At 40.1% G+C, this 18,274-nt stretch overlaps 1 protein-coding gene across 3 annotated transcripts in view; it reads right to left on the bottom strand.

Annotated features, from left to right (window-relative positions):
• Wdr72 (WD repeat domain 72) overlaps positions 1-18,274 on the bottom strand; it is a 163,645-nt gene that overhangs the window by 101,017 nt on the left and 44,354 nt on the right. The gene's annotated exons all lie outside the window — the stretch shown is intronic.

Below are 18,274 nucleotides of genomic sequence, written 5' to 3'. Positions count from 1 at the left end.
GTTCAACATAAAGAATATTATATTACTGAATAATTCAAAATGTTTCATTTCCACATTTTATACTTCTAAAATTTATGCCACCGGTGTTCTATTGTGGTATCTCTAAAAATAATACCTCAGTAGTCAACTAAACTTATCAATATAAGTATATACAGCCACAGTAAATAAGAAATAATACATGTGTATGTGTAATTGATTTATTTTGATGTATTAATTTTTTATAAGGCTGGAGATGAAACCTAGCACTTCATGTATGCTGGGAAAGTGCTCTACTACTGAGTTACATCCTACTCTTCATCCTTAGTTGATTTAAAGGCAAAAATTGCCCAACATTTTTCAACAACCTTTGAAGACCAAGTTATATAAGGGAAGAGAAGACAAACAAAAATCACCAAGAGCGCAGATGGAAAGTTCAGACTCATTTCAGGGAATTAGAGGACTAGAGAAAAGACCAGAGACAAATCCACTTCCCCCAGAGAAAAACTAAAACATGAGTTTTTAAAACCCAAGTGTACTCAGTCTCTAGGATGAGGGTCAAGCCAACAACCAGCTCTCAAGTTCCAATATTTGGAGAAAAATCTAAAAACTCAAACAGCCAATACCATTTTCTGAAGCACTACCTCTCTGGAGTGAAAGGCATCCTCTTCAGGGAAAGGCTCTAGAATCGCATAGATAGAATCTTAGAAATAATTATGGTCTTATTCACTAGGATATCTTCAATCTTTCTTCCCCAGTCAAATGCTGCTGTTGCTGCCTTCTTAGCCTACCATGGGCAAAGGGCAGAGTAGTGCTAAAACAAATAAGGCATAAACTGGGGTTGTTTTAGCTAATGAGATTTGGGCTCTTAAACAATTTGGTATCAATGGATGGATGAAAAGACAGACAGATAGAAGACAGCTGAGAGAGGCCTGGCGACAAATTTGAACTCACACAGCCTTTTATTCAATCAACCCAACATCAAGGAGCCCTAGTGGAAATGAGAGGCCAGTGTGCTCTTGAGCATGCATAAGAGAGAATACTTCATGAGTCCTTTAAAAATTACCAGAAAATCCAAAACCACTCTTCCCACAACTGCTTGAATAGATGTTTTATAACTCAACTTTGGTTTGTTCTGTATCTTGTACTAAAATAAATGGCACTAATAGAAAAAAAAATATCAAATTCAAAAGTACTTTTATTAAGAGGCTCAATCTTGAGTGGCAAAATAGATGTTTGTCTCGGGCACTCCCCTTAAACAGCGACCATTTCCTTTGATTTCTTTTTACTTCTTACTCGGTATATAATTGTCAATTAAGATGACAAGTGTGTGCTGCTAAATTACTGGGAACTTGGCCTCTAGGGATGAACACTAATTAAAAAGTACGTGCTATGGGCATGCTGATGTGACTCACTCCAAACACCTTTGCTTCCAACCATGACACTTTAGTCAGCAGCATCGCATTAACGCTTTATAAATGCCATCCCAACAAGCTGATAATTGGCCAAAGGATCAGGAAAGGTGTAGGTTTAGAGGAAAAACAAGCCAGCCAGAACTGGTTTACCACTGCATAGAACAAGGGACAAAATTTTATCAAGTGCTTCTTCCCTCTGGAGTGACACACATGTATTTAAATAACAAATTGGTACTGGCGAGAGGGCCCAGCTGCCAGGAGCAGATACTACTACTACTGCTACTGCAGAGGACCTGCGCTCAGTTCCCAGCACCGACATCAGGCAGCTGCTAACTACCCATCACTTCAATTCCAGGAGATCCAATGCCCTCTTCTGGCCTCCAGGGCATCCACACATGTGTGGCATGTATTAACATAGGCATCCAAATATAAAAAACAAAAATTAAAAAAAATCTTTAAACAAGGCATTTTTAGCCACAATATTTGTATATTCAGAAGACATATCTCCCTGTGGCCACCAGATATTCTGGTCCTTTAAATTCCACAAAAAAACTTACTAAATTGAAACCAGTACAGAAAGTATCACTGACTGAAACAATATGTAATAGAAACCAAAGTATATAAAGTGTTTGAGGACAGAAGTCCTTTTAAAAAGATTCTGTAGGTGCTAGAGAGATGGCTCAGTGATTAGGAACACTTGTTGCTTTTGTAGAGGACCCAGGTTCTGTTCCTAGCATCCACATGGTGACTCACAACTATCTATAACTCCAGGTCCAGGGGACCAGATATCCTCTTCTGGGTTCTGATGGCACTGCATACACATGGTGTACAAACAGACATGCATGCAGGCAAACATTCATGCATATAAAGTTAAGGGGGGAAGGACCCTGCAGTAACATCTCATGTATCTAGTAACTGCTTTCCTGAAGATGTTTTTTTAACCTGTAAGCTTAAGCAGAAGAGGCATGACAAGAATGCCCAACCTCTATATGCAACATATTATACCTATTTAGAATTGAATTGAAGGGTCAGAGCCGCTTCTGACATCCAAATAATCTTTGCTTCCTCTTGTTGTAAATAAAGTTTTATTAAAACACAGGACTGCTCCTTTACATAGAAGTCATCTACTGCTGGTTTTTGCATTACAGATACAGAATTGGGAGGTTCCCACAGAGACAAGGCAATCCGTAAAGACAAGAACACTTAGCATCTTATCTTCAGGAAAACCTTTTTCTAATCCTTGCCTTATCCTACATGAACAGAAGTTTTATTGAAGTGTACCCACCAATGTTTTGTTTTCTAACAAAGTCACATTAACAAGGTAAAGTAAGAAATGAAGTCTCATCAATTTGGATGAATAGTATGTGTTCATGACTATGGTCTTATGAGTACTCCTGTGTTACGAATAATATTTCCCACCACAGATAAAAGCTGCCTTTAGAAGTCCAAATTCTGGAACTCTTACAACTCAATAGCAAAATTCTGAAAAATTGGATTCAAAACAGGCCAAGGAATCCAATAAACATGTCTCCAAAGAAGATAGACCAGTAGCCAACAAAATAAGCACAAATTATCATGAAAATGAAAAGCAAAAGTTCACAGATATCGCATCTCATCCTGTGCAGGTGTCATAAAACTAAAAGACATTCGTGCTAGAAACCCCATCCAACTACTGAGGGATCTGGATGCAGAGATCCATGGCTAGGCCCCGGGTGGATCTCTGGGAGTCCAATTAGCGAGAATGAGGAGGGTTTATATGAGCGAGAATTGTTGAGACCAAGGTTGGATAAAGCACAGCGACAAATAGTCAAATGAATGGAAACACATGAACTATGAACCAATGGCTGAGGGGTCCCCAACTGAATCAGGCCCTCTGAATGGGTGAGACAGTTGATTGGCTTGATCTGTTTGGGAGGTATCCAGGCAGTGGGACCAGGTCCTGTGCTCATTGCATGAGTTGGCTGTTTGAAACCTGGGGCCTATGCAGGATTGCTTGGCTCGGCCTGGGAGGAGGGAACTGGACCTACCTGGACTGAGTCTACCAGGTTGATCTCAGTCCTCGGGGGAGGCTTTGCCCTGGAGGAGGTGGGAATGGGGGGTGGGCTGGGGGGAAGGTGGGGGGCGGCATAGGGGAGAGAACAAGGGAATCCGTGGCTGATATGTAGAACTGAATTGTATTGCAAAATAAAATAAAAATAAAAATAAATAATACAAAAAAAAATCCCCCTCCCCAAAAAAACTAAAAGACATCAAATATCAGTGAGGGTAAGGGTGAATGAATACTGTACTACAAAATCAAATGAAAACAATACCCAGGTTCATCTGAAAATTAAAACTGACACTGGCAGCAGAGAAAGGCACTTATTACTGAGCAACTGATGACCTGAAGTGGACACCTGGAATCACCATGGTGGAAGGAGACAGCCAACTCCCACAAGTTGTCCTCTGACCTCCAGACATGTAGACATGTGTTGTGGCACACACACATACACACTCACGAGTAATAAATGTTAAAAAAAAAAAAAAAACAGGATTACCACATGATCTAGAAATTCTACTTCTAGATACTAACCAAAAGAATCAAATTAAGATTTCAAAGAGGTGTGAATGCCCAATGCAGTGTTATTCTCAATAACAGAGATAAGAAAACCTAGATGTACATTGGCAGATGAATAGATGAAGAAAAAGACATTAAATAACTGTGATAATAATAATATTCAGCCCTAGAAGGAAATTATGCAACAGATAACAAAACAAACACAACAACAAAAATCCCCCCCAAAAAAGGCTGAATAATAAAAGAGCCAATCACAGGACAACCACTGTATGATTCTCTTTAAAAGACCCAAAACAGTCACCTTCACAGAATCCAGGAGTGAAATCATGATAGCCAGGAGCTGGAGTGGGGTAAGTTATTAGTCAATGAACAGAGAAGCTTCAGTCCAGCAAACTGCATAAGGCCTAGGGTCCACTGCAAAATATTTTGTCTAGATAGCGTTACTCAGTAGTAACTAGTAATGAGTGCAATAAAACAACCAAGTCCAGATTTTAACACTATTTTCCTGAAGAAAGGTCAGACTTACTTTTCATCTCTCCTCACCAGACATACTATCTCTACCTGTACTAACATCTCCTTAACACCCTCCTTAGGAGCCACATTTATATTCTTATCTTTGAGGCTCGTTCCTCACAGCAAAATGTTACTTCTCCATTAAGATTTACGGTTGTTATGACCTGTGCTTTAGATGGCAGAGGCCCCTCCATGGCACAGGTTGCCTACCAATAGCACTTCAGATATGGTTCTAACATCCGTATACATCATTTCATGCTTTTATCCAACTTCATACTAAACACTCAATTCCCTGGTCCTCTGGAAGAGTAGCCACTGTTCTTGACCACTGACTCACCTCTCCAGCCCCTGGCCTTTCCTCTTTAAGTTATGATCCATCTCTTCTCCTTACACGTTAGCTACATGAGTCCTAGATCTTGTTGAAATTCCTTGCATCCAGGGCATGAGGTACATTGTAGGTATTCAATGAGTATCTAAAGAGTGAATTTTCTGCCTTACCTCACTACTAGATGTATATAACATATATACCATGGAACTTAAGGACTACTTGGGGAAGTAGTATAAATGCTTATAAATAATTAGGCAACACATTGGTATTTCAAAGGCGAGCTGGCATGTACTTGTTAACCAGGTAGATTTTGAGTAGGCGAAGAGGACATCTGGAGTCTATGGCCTCTGCTACGAAGAGGCATGTAAAGCCTGGAATTGGCAGTGCCAGCATGCAGTCTATCAAAAATTACTGAGCTGGGCGGTGGTGGCGCACGCCTTTAATCCCAGCACTTGGGAGGCAGAGGCAGGCGGATCTTTGTGAGTTCAAGGCTAGCCTGGTCTAGATGAGCGAGATCCAGGAAAGGCGCAAAGCTGCACAGAGAAACCCTGTCTCGAAAACCGAAAAAAAAAAAAAAAAAATTACTGAGCAACCTGATCCCCCAGATCTCATTTGGGCATTAAGAGACAATGAAGAAGAGGAAATCCTTTAAAGCTTGCAGTCTCCTGAGACTCTGGACCTATCCCACCCAAAGAGAAATCTGCAAGCATTTAAAGTGGTATACACCAGAATGTAATCAGCTCTCCCTCCTGTCTGATGAAAGGGGCATGAAGCAGCTTCCAAATCAACTACCAAAGCAGGAAGCTGCTGCTTGAGGGTTACAGGCTTACCTTGAGTTTCTCCCGCGTTTGGGAAATGAAGCATAAATAAACCTCCTTCATATTTATCATACATCCATTTCTAAACGTTATTGCAAACCTGTTGATTAGATGGCTGATAGCTTTGGGGGCTTTATATTAAGGGGTGGGCTTGAAAAGTAATTATCCCAGGAAAGAAGAAGACTCGTGATATACAATATAATCCTCAGGCTATGTCTGACTGATTATTTTAGATAACTCTGTGACTAGGAGAAATGAGCCTGAGATTGACAGACAGGTAAATGGAGGGGATACCATAAACTTCACTGGTGAACAAAGCCATTTTAACCATGTCACCTTTTGTCTATCTGAGTCTTAGGAGGAAACTGTTATTTGCATCTCACCTAAAGTGAGATGGTTCCCTGTGTGCCAAATATCCTAGATTTCATTACCATTATTGAATAAGCTTTTAAAGTTTATTAAGCCAGCAGATTACTGTACTTGCCCCCATTATACTTCATGCTGTTTCCATGAATGTGCTACCCACTTATTATGGTCTTTTTAGAGACATATATAAATTAAGTGCCCCAATCCTTTCTAATTTACTCATTAGAGAGAGATAGCCAGATTTTAATTATTGCAGTTTTACAAAGCTGGTGTGGTGGTATACACCTCCACTCCTAGGCCTGGTGAAGAAGAACCAAAACGAGAGCAGTAAGTTCAAAACCAGCCTGGTCTATGTCATGAGTTTCAGGGTAGCCAGCACTACTTAGTGAGACCTTGTCCAAAAAGAAAACTCTAGTTACAAATAGTATTATGGTAATCCAGAGTGTTTTAAAACACAAAAACCTAGTTCCAGAATTAAAGGATGTTGAACATGAGGCCAACACAATGTATCCAACTGCAGGAGCAATGCCCAGCCTGTTGGAAGGTCTGTACACTATCTGAGTGTTCATTCATAGCTATTCATTGCATGGTTTGTCTCTGGTCCTAAATGCTATCTTGTTTAAAACAGACAGATGGAGTATATAAGCCAGGGTGAAACTAATGGTAATGAATGGAAGTATCATAAACACATGGAAGACTAGACATTTCTGCTACTATCATGATAATCCCATCCTTGAACATACCAGAAATTAAAGTAATGTGTGTTCTAAGGGTTATTTAAGATAATCTTTAGTTTATGTAAAAATGAAAAGCACAAAGGGGGAAAACATGCTATATGGCCTTAAAGACATTTTTTTAATCATCCATAAACTTCACTTTAACTGTAGGTGAGTAGGCTGAAGAAAAAGTAGGCCTTTGACGGTTAAAAATGTTTATCTGACAATCCCATAATACATAAACTTAGTGGACAATCTAGACTCAGATGAGCATTAGATTTGGGCACTTATATCACCCATGGAGTAATAATCTCATTTAATTCTCTGGATGATGTCATAGGAAGTCAGGGCCTGTGCTCTTCTCTCTGTATTCCAGACATAGCCACGTGGTGGTCAATGCCAGACTATGGGGGTTGTAAAACAGAGCTTGGTGGAAGGGCTAGAAAAAGGAAAACAAAATATACGCTATCAAACATGAGGTGGAGAGAGTCGAGTTTTATACAATGACCAGAGACCTCTAAGGAGGTAGGCAAGAAAGCACTGAGGGTGAACAGGGCTTTGTGTTTCATAAGCTTTGGGAATGGCTTTTGAAAAACCATGTCCTGTGGTTGGGGATTTAGCTCAGTGGTAGAGCGCTTGCCTAGCAAGCGCAAGGCTCTGGCTTTGGTCCTCAGCTCTGAAAAAAAGAAAAGAAAAAGAAAAACCATGTCCTAGGCAATAGGAGTGGAGGAAAACCCACCACCATCAGCAAAAACCATACAGTGTTCAGACCTGTTCATGTATAAAATTATATACACAGGGAAAAAAAGTCCCTGCTGCCCACACAGCATCCTGGGAACATTTAACAGCCATGAGGAAGAATGATAATTGGAGGAAAAGGTTCTTCGGGCTGTTCATTTAGGATGAAGGTGACTAACTAATCTCGAGCTGTCGCTTCGCAGAATTGAAGGCACTTCCCGGATGCTGCTGTGAAAACTCAATCCTGAAAACTCAGTTAGGAATACTGGCTGGCTGTGTTTTCTAATGAAACCCATTCGGACTCTGAGCATCAATAAACAAAACTAAGGGCTTAATATGTTTTGTCTTAATAGTCCAGAGGAAATATTCCATGAGAATAAATGCTTTTGTCCGGAGAAGGGCTTCCTGTAACATTTTTGCATTTTCCGCTCTTAGAGACAGCATCAGCATACGTCACTGGCCCTACTGTGTTTCCTTAAATGGGCCCAGAGGGTGTGCTCAGTCAACAAGTGACATGGCCGGCTTTCAAGAAAAGAGATTTCATTCTCCTTCCCTTTCCTGTTCTAAATTCTTTAAGTTAATCCAACATCCAAGTTTCTATAAATGTTACTTTTTATTCTTCAAGCTAGTATCCAGTGTTCTGGTAATAAATGAAATATTCCTTTTTGTATATTTTATTTATTACTAGTAGACTGGATGCTAGTGTGCTGTCATTACAAAGATAATGATTTCACATCATTACCCAGGTAATGATTTTACACCACACTAGTGTGTATACTAGTGTGTCTAGTATATACTTTACTGTGTATCATTACAAAGAATATCATTACAAAGGATACACTAATGTGTATCATTTCAAAGATAATGATTTCATTTCAAAAAACTTCACCACCAGAAACAAGTTGCTTAAATAGGACAGATCTGACCCTCTCCGGGGTTGGGGGATATTTTACTTTAGTAGATAATCAGTTTTCTCCATGAGGCTGAATACCAGATAAACAAAACTTGAAAAGCCATGTTTGTTTGTTTGTTTGTTTGTTTTTGGTTTGAGTTTTTGTTTGGTTTGTTTGGTTTTGTTTTTAAGAAAAACTGATTTAGAACTGCAAATAAAAGGAAGGAAAGAAACTAAGGAATTAGCTAAGGAAATGTTCCTAAATGTCATGATATAACAACATGACCTTGATCATAACATTCATGTGTTCTAAAAGATCTATCAAATTATTCATGTCAATAACGGCAAATTTTAAAACTTATGGAGTAAATCACCTTAATGATGTTTCTTGACTAAAATGAATACAAAATGGGATGCCTGATTCACTTAACTCTACTCAGTGTTTCCATGATGAATTGATCTCCCTCTCTGCAACACACGCACACATGCACACAAGTTAACTGATGATTATAGAAAGAATTTCGTTCCAAAATATTTAAAAAATTCTAGAGCTTCACATCCCAACAGGGATGATAGGATACTGTGCAGGGGAAGGGTCCTAAAGTGGATCCAGGCTGCTTGGAGCACTGAGAGGTAGTATAAACATTTATTCATTGAAAAATCTTCCATGAGAATTAACAAAAGAGATAACATTCACAGAAACCAAAGCTGAGCAAAGCCCTTCTCTGGGAGAAATCAGGATTGCCTATCAGCAATTATAAAAACAATAACGTTGACCTTGAGTCAGCCTTAAAGGTCTTTGTTCACAATTGAACCATCAGCTTTATGAATTTTCAGTTGCTATTGCAGCCAAAGATTCAGTAAATGCAGAGTTAGCCAGTAATAAGACAACAGCTGTTTCAACCGACCCCAGTGAAAAGGCATTCGAGAAAGGACACATCACACTGGCATTTTCTATGTTAAAAATGACAGCTCTTCCAGATTCCATTCAACACGCCTTAGATGAAGACTTACGACATCTCAGGGAAATACCAATAAAAATCCAAAATCACATACAGTCCAAGAAAGAAATAATTTAAACAAATTGTATCTGCAATCCTGGGAGATCAATAGTCAACTAAAGGTTTTTATAACTTGAAATGTTTTATGGCTCAAGATTTTACCTTAAGACATTTTTTTTTTCTCATCTCAAGAATGCAATTTTATTTTCTCTGCTGTATGTTAAACATAACGTCTGGTAATAAGAGAGATACCCGATCAAAGAGGAAATAATAGAGAGACCCAATCAAAGAGGGGGAGAGGGAGAGGGGTCCTAGTGTGGAGTTATTGGAATTAAGAGATTCAATAGCTATTACTGCCAGTCAGGTATCATAGCAACCTTGTATGCTTGAAAAAAAAAAAAAGTGCTAGAAAAGTCCCTAAACCGAATCCCCAAACCTGGAAGGCTACTTTGGGAACATAATGCTGTCAACATCTGTGGGTGTTACCATGGGCACAGCCACAAAAGATTCTGCCATCTAAAAAAAAAAAACAAAAACAAAAAAAAACAGAGAGAAGGGAGGGAATGTATAAGACACATTGACAAGTAAACATCAAGAAGTCATTGGTCTGGCTCTGTCACATCACCCGAAATTCTGTCTGCGTTTACACTAATTCTTTTCTACACAGTACAGAGACTTCGGGTTCAACTGCCCTGTAATTGTGACTCAACAGGAACCAGGGTGTGGGAACCATATCCTAAAACTCTACTTTGGTACCATCCACGGCAAGTCTTAACTGGAAACTCAAAGTAGATGGCATTTAAAGCAATATTTAAGCTTCCACTTCTCCACCCTCGATAGCTGTTGATAGGTCCACAGAAGAGAAAAGAACAGCTTCCTAGAAGCAAGAAGCTGATATTGATTTTTTTTTTTTCAAGCAGTGAGTCTCTGTTCTGTGTGGCTGCTGTCAAAGGCGATCTCTAACAGCTGGAGTCAAATTGTACTATTTAGAGAAAGAGCCCTTGTCAAGTGGACCGTAAGTCCCCCAACAATACGCTATTCAAATGGCACTTTGCCACACAAATTGCTGACTGGATGAATAACCTGTGGCAGTGACTGAGGCCAGTATCAAAGTTTCATTTTGATGAGAGGTTTTACGTTCACACGTTAAGCAAGCTTTCTTTGAAGACTGTATGAGGCTATATATCCCGGGCCTCAGAATGCTGCAAATAATTAAAATCTGTTTAAATACATCAAGGGAATTTGACAACATTAATATGGATCTGGTGTTAACTGCATTTGTCACAGGGGGAGGAGCAGGGCCCTTCTGTGGCTGGCACTCCTCCACCCCACCCTCCCACCCCCGCCCGGCACGTGCAGCACAAAGCTGGGCTCTCACCAGCCCTGCACCATGAAATGGGTGCTTTTTCCTTTTGTAACTCCGATTTACATGGCTGACGGATGTTTAGATTTGAGCGAGGCTTTGAAGTCCTCTGAGGAAATTCAGGGTGGCTCCTGCGCAGGAGGCCGGCAGCTGGAGCCCCTTCACCATGCTTATTCTTTCATTGGGTACTGGACCTCCTGAGGTAGTTTTGAAACAAAGCTGTGATAGCCTCCACTGGTTTTCCTCGTGACTGAGGTAACTTTCTGAGCAAAAATAAATAAATAAATAAATAAATAATTAAAGTCTAAATTCATGCCACCCAATGAATGATAGGATGTGTTTTGTTTTTGGTTTTTTTTTCACAAAGAAGTTATTTTTTAAAAAGCATTATCCATCAAGGAAGCTTTTATTTGCCTTACAGAACCTCTGAGATATGGTTACCTTCTGCCAAAAATAGCCATTGCTTCACATATGGTTCAAAAAGCAAACTGCCATGCCCATATTGCCATTAACAGAGGTTTCCCTAGGCTGCCTGAGGTGAGGAGACGTTATTGTTCATTTACTATGTTACTATGTAGGGATTAAGTAAAGTAAAATATTTAAAACAAAAATGTTAACACTAAACTTATAGAGCTGAATGTTTTCAATGCTTCATAAGAATGTATTTTCTTATAAAATTATGCAAAATTTTCCATGTTATTTATACTGTGATCAACTATCAAAAGGGATATCACCCAAATTCCCTGCCAATCAAAGAAGTGGAAAGTCTCATTCTACATGGGGAATTTATCTTTTTAAATCTTACTTTTGATTATATGTACACATGCATGTGCTGTGCATGTACAGTACCTGAGAATGCCAGAGTCCAGGGGATGCCCTGGAGCGTGAGTTGCTGGCGGTTGTGAGCTGCCTGGCATGGGTGCTGGGAACCGAACTCAGGTCCTCTGAAAGAACAGCAAGCACTCTTAACCACTGATCTATCTCTCCAGCCCTTTATTCTTAAATAATTCAGTCATTTTCAAATAAATACTACCTACTCTCTTCTAATGAATGCGCTTTTGGTAACTGAATATTTAAATAAAAATGGAGTTAAACTACATGTAATACTGTCTCAGTGAGCTTTGATTTAATATTTTAATGTAAATCTACAGGTGAGACTTTCAAATATCATTGTGTTGTCCTGTTTTGGTTATTTTATGTGTCATAAAACATAAAACAAGCAACAAAAAGAAAAAATAAGTAGCTTTTTGGTTTGGAGACTTGGCTCAGTGGTATACTCAGTGGTATACATCCTGCTCATCTAGAAGTCCCCAGAACCCATGTGAGGTGGCTCACAGCCACCTGTAAGTCTAGCTCCAGGATCCTATGCCCTCTTCTGGCCTCCATGGGCCCCTGCACTCATGTGTATATACACACACATACAAACTTAAATAAGTAATAAAATTTTCCTTTTCACTCTGATAAGGTATAAGTAGCAGAATCCAGCTTTTGACTGAAAACCTAGCAGGTGGCCATCTGTATTTTACAAGAGGAGGCAAGATAAAACTTAAATAAAATTTCTCAGCAAGTGACACCAGCTATCATACTAAGGCCAGATAAAGGTTAAGAACCTTAAAAACACCAACTAAGGTATAAATGCAAATGTAGTCGTTATTTACAACCAATCTTATATGTTTAGATTAATCCATACAAGTGCACTATTTAAAATTCTGAAATGGAGGTTGGAAAAGATGGCTAGTCAGTCAAATACTTACCCTGTAAGCATCACTATGTATCCTTGGCCTACCTGTAACTCACTACATAGACCAAAATGGCACCAAACTGAAGAGATATACCTGCCTTGGTCTCCTTAGTGCTGGATTTAACAGCATGCACTATCTTCCCTGGCCCAAAGACCTGAATTTTATCCCTAGTAACCATGTAAAAGCTGGGGGAGGTGATGTGCACCTGTAATCCCAGCACTGGGGAGGCAGAGACAAGAGGATCCCCAGGGCTCACTGGCCAATCAGTCTAGCCAAATTGGTAAGGTTCAAGTTCAATAAAACCCTTATATCAAAAACATGGTGGAGAGTGACTGAGGAAGACACCTGACTTTAATCCCTGACATCCAAAGGCAAGAATGCACATGTGTAGGTATACTCACACACATAAGCACATACTCAATTCCATTCTTCCACATACTACACATGAAGCAGGGAGATCTATGAACACTTGAGGACAGTGTGGCATGTGGCAATAAAGTTCACACCTTTATCTCTGTAGAGACACAGGGAGACGCTGATTGTCAGGGAGTCCATTTTAAAGGCTCCAAACAGGAGTGAGCATGTGCTCTAGGAACTCATAGGGCCACATGGAGCCAGGCACTGCTTAGATTCTTCTTCAGGAAGGAAGACTCACTCCACTGGCTCCCTCTTTGCATGGCTCACTGGCCGTTTATAACTCTGATCACTTGTGGGATATGTCCCAAAATTGGAACGAAGGTTCAAATATCTCCTTGGGACAATGACTAAGCAAGACATAGCATAAGTGCTTGCAGACCAGAGGCACTTCCTGTAATGGGATATTATAAGACAAATTGCTAAACGGTCTTATTAATAAAAAAAAAAAATCAGAGCCAAATAGTGGGATGAAAACTGAGAGATCAGAGAAGCAGAAAGAAGCCAGCCATGTTCTTACTGCTAGGAAATCCTCAGCCAGAGAGGGAGCCACTTCCTGCATACTCAGGCCTACATCCTTTCTGTGCCCTGCCATCTCACTTCCTCTTTCTGCCCAGCTCTATCACTTCCTGTCTGTCTGTACAGACCTCCAGACCTCTATGGTTAACTAGTGCTGGGAATTAAAAGTGTGTGCCACCATACCTGGCTCTGTTCCCAGTGTGGCCTTGAACTCACGGAGATCCAGATGAATCTCTACCTCCTGAATGCTAGGATTAAAGGCATGTGCTACCACTGCCTGACCTCTGTGTTTAATATAGTAGCTGGCTTTTTCCTCTGATCTCCAGATAAACTTTATTGGGGTGCACAAATAAAATATCACATTTCCCCCTTTTTTTGTCTAAAATAAAAAAATTATAATTAATATAAGAAAACTATATACAATAAGTACAATAACTATATATTATATACAGGCAATAAATATATCAACAATGTTTAGTCCATTAGCGTTTGACAAATTCAGAGAAAATATTCCATTATCTATCCTATTTAGGTGAGCCCAGAATGTACCTAATTCACTTTCTATCCTAACTTGCATTACCAACCAAAAACTATCTTTTGATGTCTATCAAACTTATATGCTTTACACCTCCCTCTCATCCCCAGATAAGCTTTATTGGGGTACACAAATAAAATATCACCACAGGATATGTTTGCCCTTGACTTTTTACCAGACACACACACACACACACACACACACACACACACACACACTTGATTGTACCCTGAAATTTTAATTTGCAGGATATTTTATTGTTGCTTTTATTTGTCTCCTTATTTATTTATTTATTTATTTGTTTGTTTGTTTGTTTATTTATTTATTTATTTAATAAAGGATGGTGTCCCAACACATATAAATACTGGTTTCTATACAATAATAGAATATAATATATTGGCACAAACTATTCCAATTTATGTTCTATATATATACATATGTATGCACACATATATACACAAATATATGAAATTAAGATAAATGGCTTTATTAAAATTTCAGACATGGATAAAAGAAGAGTGACAGATTCTTTTGCCAGTTTCTCCTGATACCTCCTCACCTTCCAGGGCAAAGAGAACTACTAGGTCATAGATCAGCAAACTACAGCCAGTGTATCACATCTGGGCCACTGCCTGCCGCTGTAGGGTAAAGTCTACCTGAATACTCCATGGTTACCCCTGTGCTCAACATCAGAGCTGAGTAGGCAAAGATCTGAGCTGTGACCCTAAAACATTCACTCCCTGATTTTTACTGAAAGATTCACATAACCCTTTTCATGGGCACCATTGTCTTAAATAAATAAAATGCAGATCACATTTATAGTAACTGCCCAGCAGACATCTCAAAACAACATAAACAGAAAGTGGGTAAAGTTGGTTTGAATAATTTGTATTTATTTTCATATGTTCAAAATGTATGTGTCTAACATTTTGTTCTGGTCTTATTTCAAACACCAACTAGAACTGTCACGTGTTCTTTTTTTTTTTTTTTTTTTTTTTTGGTTTTTCGAGACAGGGTTTCTCTGTGTAGCTTTGCGCCTTTCCTGGAACTCGCTTTGGAGACCAGGCTGGCCTCGAACTCACAGAGATCCGCCTGGCTCTGCCTCCCGAGTGCTGGGATTAAAGGCGTGCGCCACCACCACCCGGCACGTGTTCATTTTAATATCACCACATTAGACAGGGCAGCTCTAAGCTGGCAAGCAAGTACAGAGCTGGTGAGAGATGTGTTCTGCTCGGTTCAGCAGAGTCCGACTCAGACACTGCAAATGCATAAATTGTGGCAATTAAAATAATCCTGCTTATCCCTTTACCCATCTTATGGATAAGAAGCACAATAAAGAACTGAAAATATTCACACACACACACACACACACACACACACACACACACACACACGCACGCACACCAAAAAGAACCAACTAACCAATGGGCAAAATGAGACCTTTCTCTTTAAAATATAGTGAAGCAGCAAAGATTCTGTCATGTAGCAATGATTTTAGCCCAGTTGTTAAATCCCTCCCTCAAAGCTAAATTTCTCCCTCCACTATTTAAATAGATTCTATCCTGCTTTATCCTCTGCCCAATCTAAGAAAAGCCAACATGGTATTGTATCCCGTAAATCTTTTAAGACTCTGACTCTTCTCCTCTCATCCCAAAGATCTTACTTTGTGGAGCAGCAGAGATTTAGCTCCTCCAGAAATTCAAAGTGGATATATTTTTTAAATGATTTTTTATGACATTTTCTGTTCTCTTCATAATCTGACCCCCCTCCATTTATATGTACTCTCCAAAACCATGAAGAAAAACTGAATAGAACATTCTAGAAACATCCAAATATTGGCCAACATGGAGTTTCAGATGTTTTGTCCTGTCTAAACTGTCTATTCCATTGTTGTCCGGTAGTCTGCCCTATGCCTCATTATCACCGACACAAGTGCCCTAACACGGACACAAATGCAAAGCACTCTGGGATGGTCCAAAACACACAGGCTTGTTGTCCACTTCCCCCACCCACAACCTGTATGTGAGTCACACACTCTTTGAAGACTTTTTCTCTTCTGAAACTCATGAAGCATTTAGTATATTAAGAGTTAAATTGCTCAGGAACTAGGAAGATGACTCAGTGGACAGAGCGCTTACACATACGACAAACTGAGCCTGAGTCCCCAGAATTCCTAGAAAAGCTGAGCACAGTATCAGACATCTGAGAAGAGAGGCAGAGAGGAGAGGTGGAGACCCCCAGAAGCTTGCAGCACTTCTACCCTGGATGGCATACATGACAGCGAACACAAAAGACCTCACGTCAAGCAATGTGGGCGGCAAGGCCCAGCACCTGAAGCTGCTCTCTTACCTCCACATGGGCGCCATGACCCATGTGCCCACTCTCTCACACATATATTACATGCACAAAAAAGCAAATTAATACCATACAAGTTTATCTTTGAAACTAGGTGGTGGTGGCACAGGCCTTTAATCCCAGCACTCAGGAGGCAGAGACAAGTGGATCTCTGACTTTGAGGCCAGCCTGGTCTACAGAGTGAGTTCCAGGACAGCCAGGGCTACTCAGAGAAACCCTGTCTGGAAAAGCGAAGTAAATAAATAAATGATAATAATAAATAAAACCATCTCGGCACCCTGGCCCTAAAGAAATGCTAAAATGACACACGGGTGACAGAAAATGCAGGCATGCCGTACAGAACTGAAAGTGGGACAGAGAAGCACAAGGACAGATGCCTGCAGCCACACCAAATCTAGCGACAACAGGAGCATGGGAAGGAAAAGAGGTGAGTCCCTGTCTCCTCTACTTCTCCACTGCAAAGAGCAAAGGCTGGAAATTTGCAGTCTGCTCGGGTAAAGAGTAACAACTAGAAAATAGAGTGGAAATCAGCCTAGAGTAGGAAGACAAGACCAGGGCATTTTATTGCTTCTTCAAGTCAAGAAAGAAACAAAATTATATACAGAAAATGAAATGTGTATACACTGTTACCACTACCTACAGGGTAACTCAGAGCTTCAGAAAGAAACAGCAGTCAGTTTATCTTCTGGGAATCCAAGCAGAGAAACTGGCACCTAGTGAAAGTGATTTTTTTTTTCCTACAGACCTTACGCCTCCACCTCTGAAACAAGCAGGTCAACAGACACCTAGCTCTTGTCTACCATTCTAGAAGAATCCCTACTCCACTATTGTGTATGCTTATTGTATAAAACGGTGCATTTCATGATGACACTTTCAGACACAGGTGTCTGGCGCCCTACTCAGATCCACCCCACATTGCCCTCTCCAGCACATTCTTTCTACTCTCTAATGCACACTCCACTTCAACAGACAGCAAGGCAGCTGCATCGGAATGGGAATGAACACCTAGACAGGCTCAATCACTGAGCCTTGTCGATCCCAATGTGTATGATTCAATTAAAAATTTATCACAGCTGTATAAGTATCCTTACAAACAGCCTGTTTTCATGTTAGGGATGCTAAGAACTAGAGCTGGAGAGATGGCTCAGTGGTTAAGAGCACTGACTGCTCTTCCAGAGGACCTGGGTTCAGTTCCCAGTACCCACATGGTAGCTTACAACATCCCAGAAGAGGGAATCTGATGCCCTCTTCTGGCCTCCATAGGCACTGCATGTATACAATGTCCACACAGGTAGACCAAAATTAATAAATAAACACAAAGAGCAGCTTTTGACAACCTCAAAATAATGAAAAAGTACAGAAAACAAGCTGCTGCTTCCCATTGGTTTAGGATCTGAAGAAGGAACATGCAGACTGAAGTAGGTTGTCTGAATGAAATAATAAATAGAGAAATGCAATCTTTAGGGGATTTTCAGTGGCCTGGTGGGCTGAGGTGACAGTATCTGGCTTTCAGAACTCAGTGGATCAACACCCCGAGGATGACATCATGAGGACCATGGGGCTCTGAATCAGCATCTGTGCCGTGCAGCCACCCAGCTTTGCACTTGGAGACTGGACGGTCAACTAGTGTGATTCCAGCACTATTACGCACTCACTGTTCAGCAAGTAAACACCCTTCAAGTTACACATTTATTGTTAGGTGTTCAGTTAGTGTCTGAGATCTCAAAATGAATGCTGGCCTCAGATAAAATCCAGATCAGGTCCCTAAACTCGTAAGGTGGTGTGGAAGCTCAGATGGGTGACCTGACTTCCATCACCTTGATGAGTGACAAGACATCTACTGCTTCTAATATAAATGTACACACAAGATAAAAACAGGATCATAGCTAAGTCTTCATTCAGAGCAATGAAATAATAGGAAATGGTAAGGATATGCAATTCCTGATTTAGAAACCTCTGTTCCTACATGTCCACACAAATAATTTTGATCTGTTTTTTTATGTTATTGATTATTTTCAATTATGAG

This window comes from Peromyscus californicus, unplaced genomic scaffold (genome assembly GCF_007827085.1).
Source record: "Peromyscus californicus insignis strain IS unplaced genomic scaffold, ASM782708v3 Scaffold_11__1_contigs__length_118956290, whole genome shotgun sequence".
In the NCBI taxonomy this organism is placed as follows: domain Eukaryota; kingdom Metazoa; phylum Chordata; class Mammalia; order Rodentia; family Cricetidae; genus Peromyscus; species Peromyscus californicus.
This window is presented reverse-complemented; position numbering and strand designations above follow the sequence as displayed.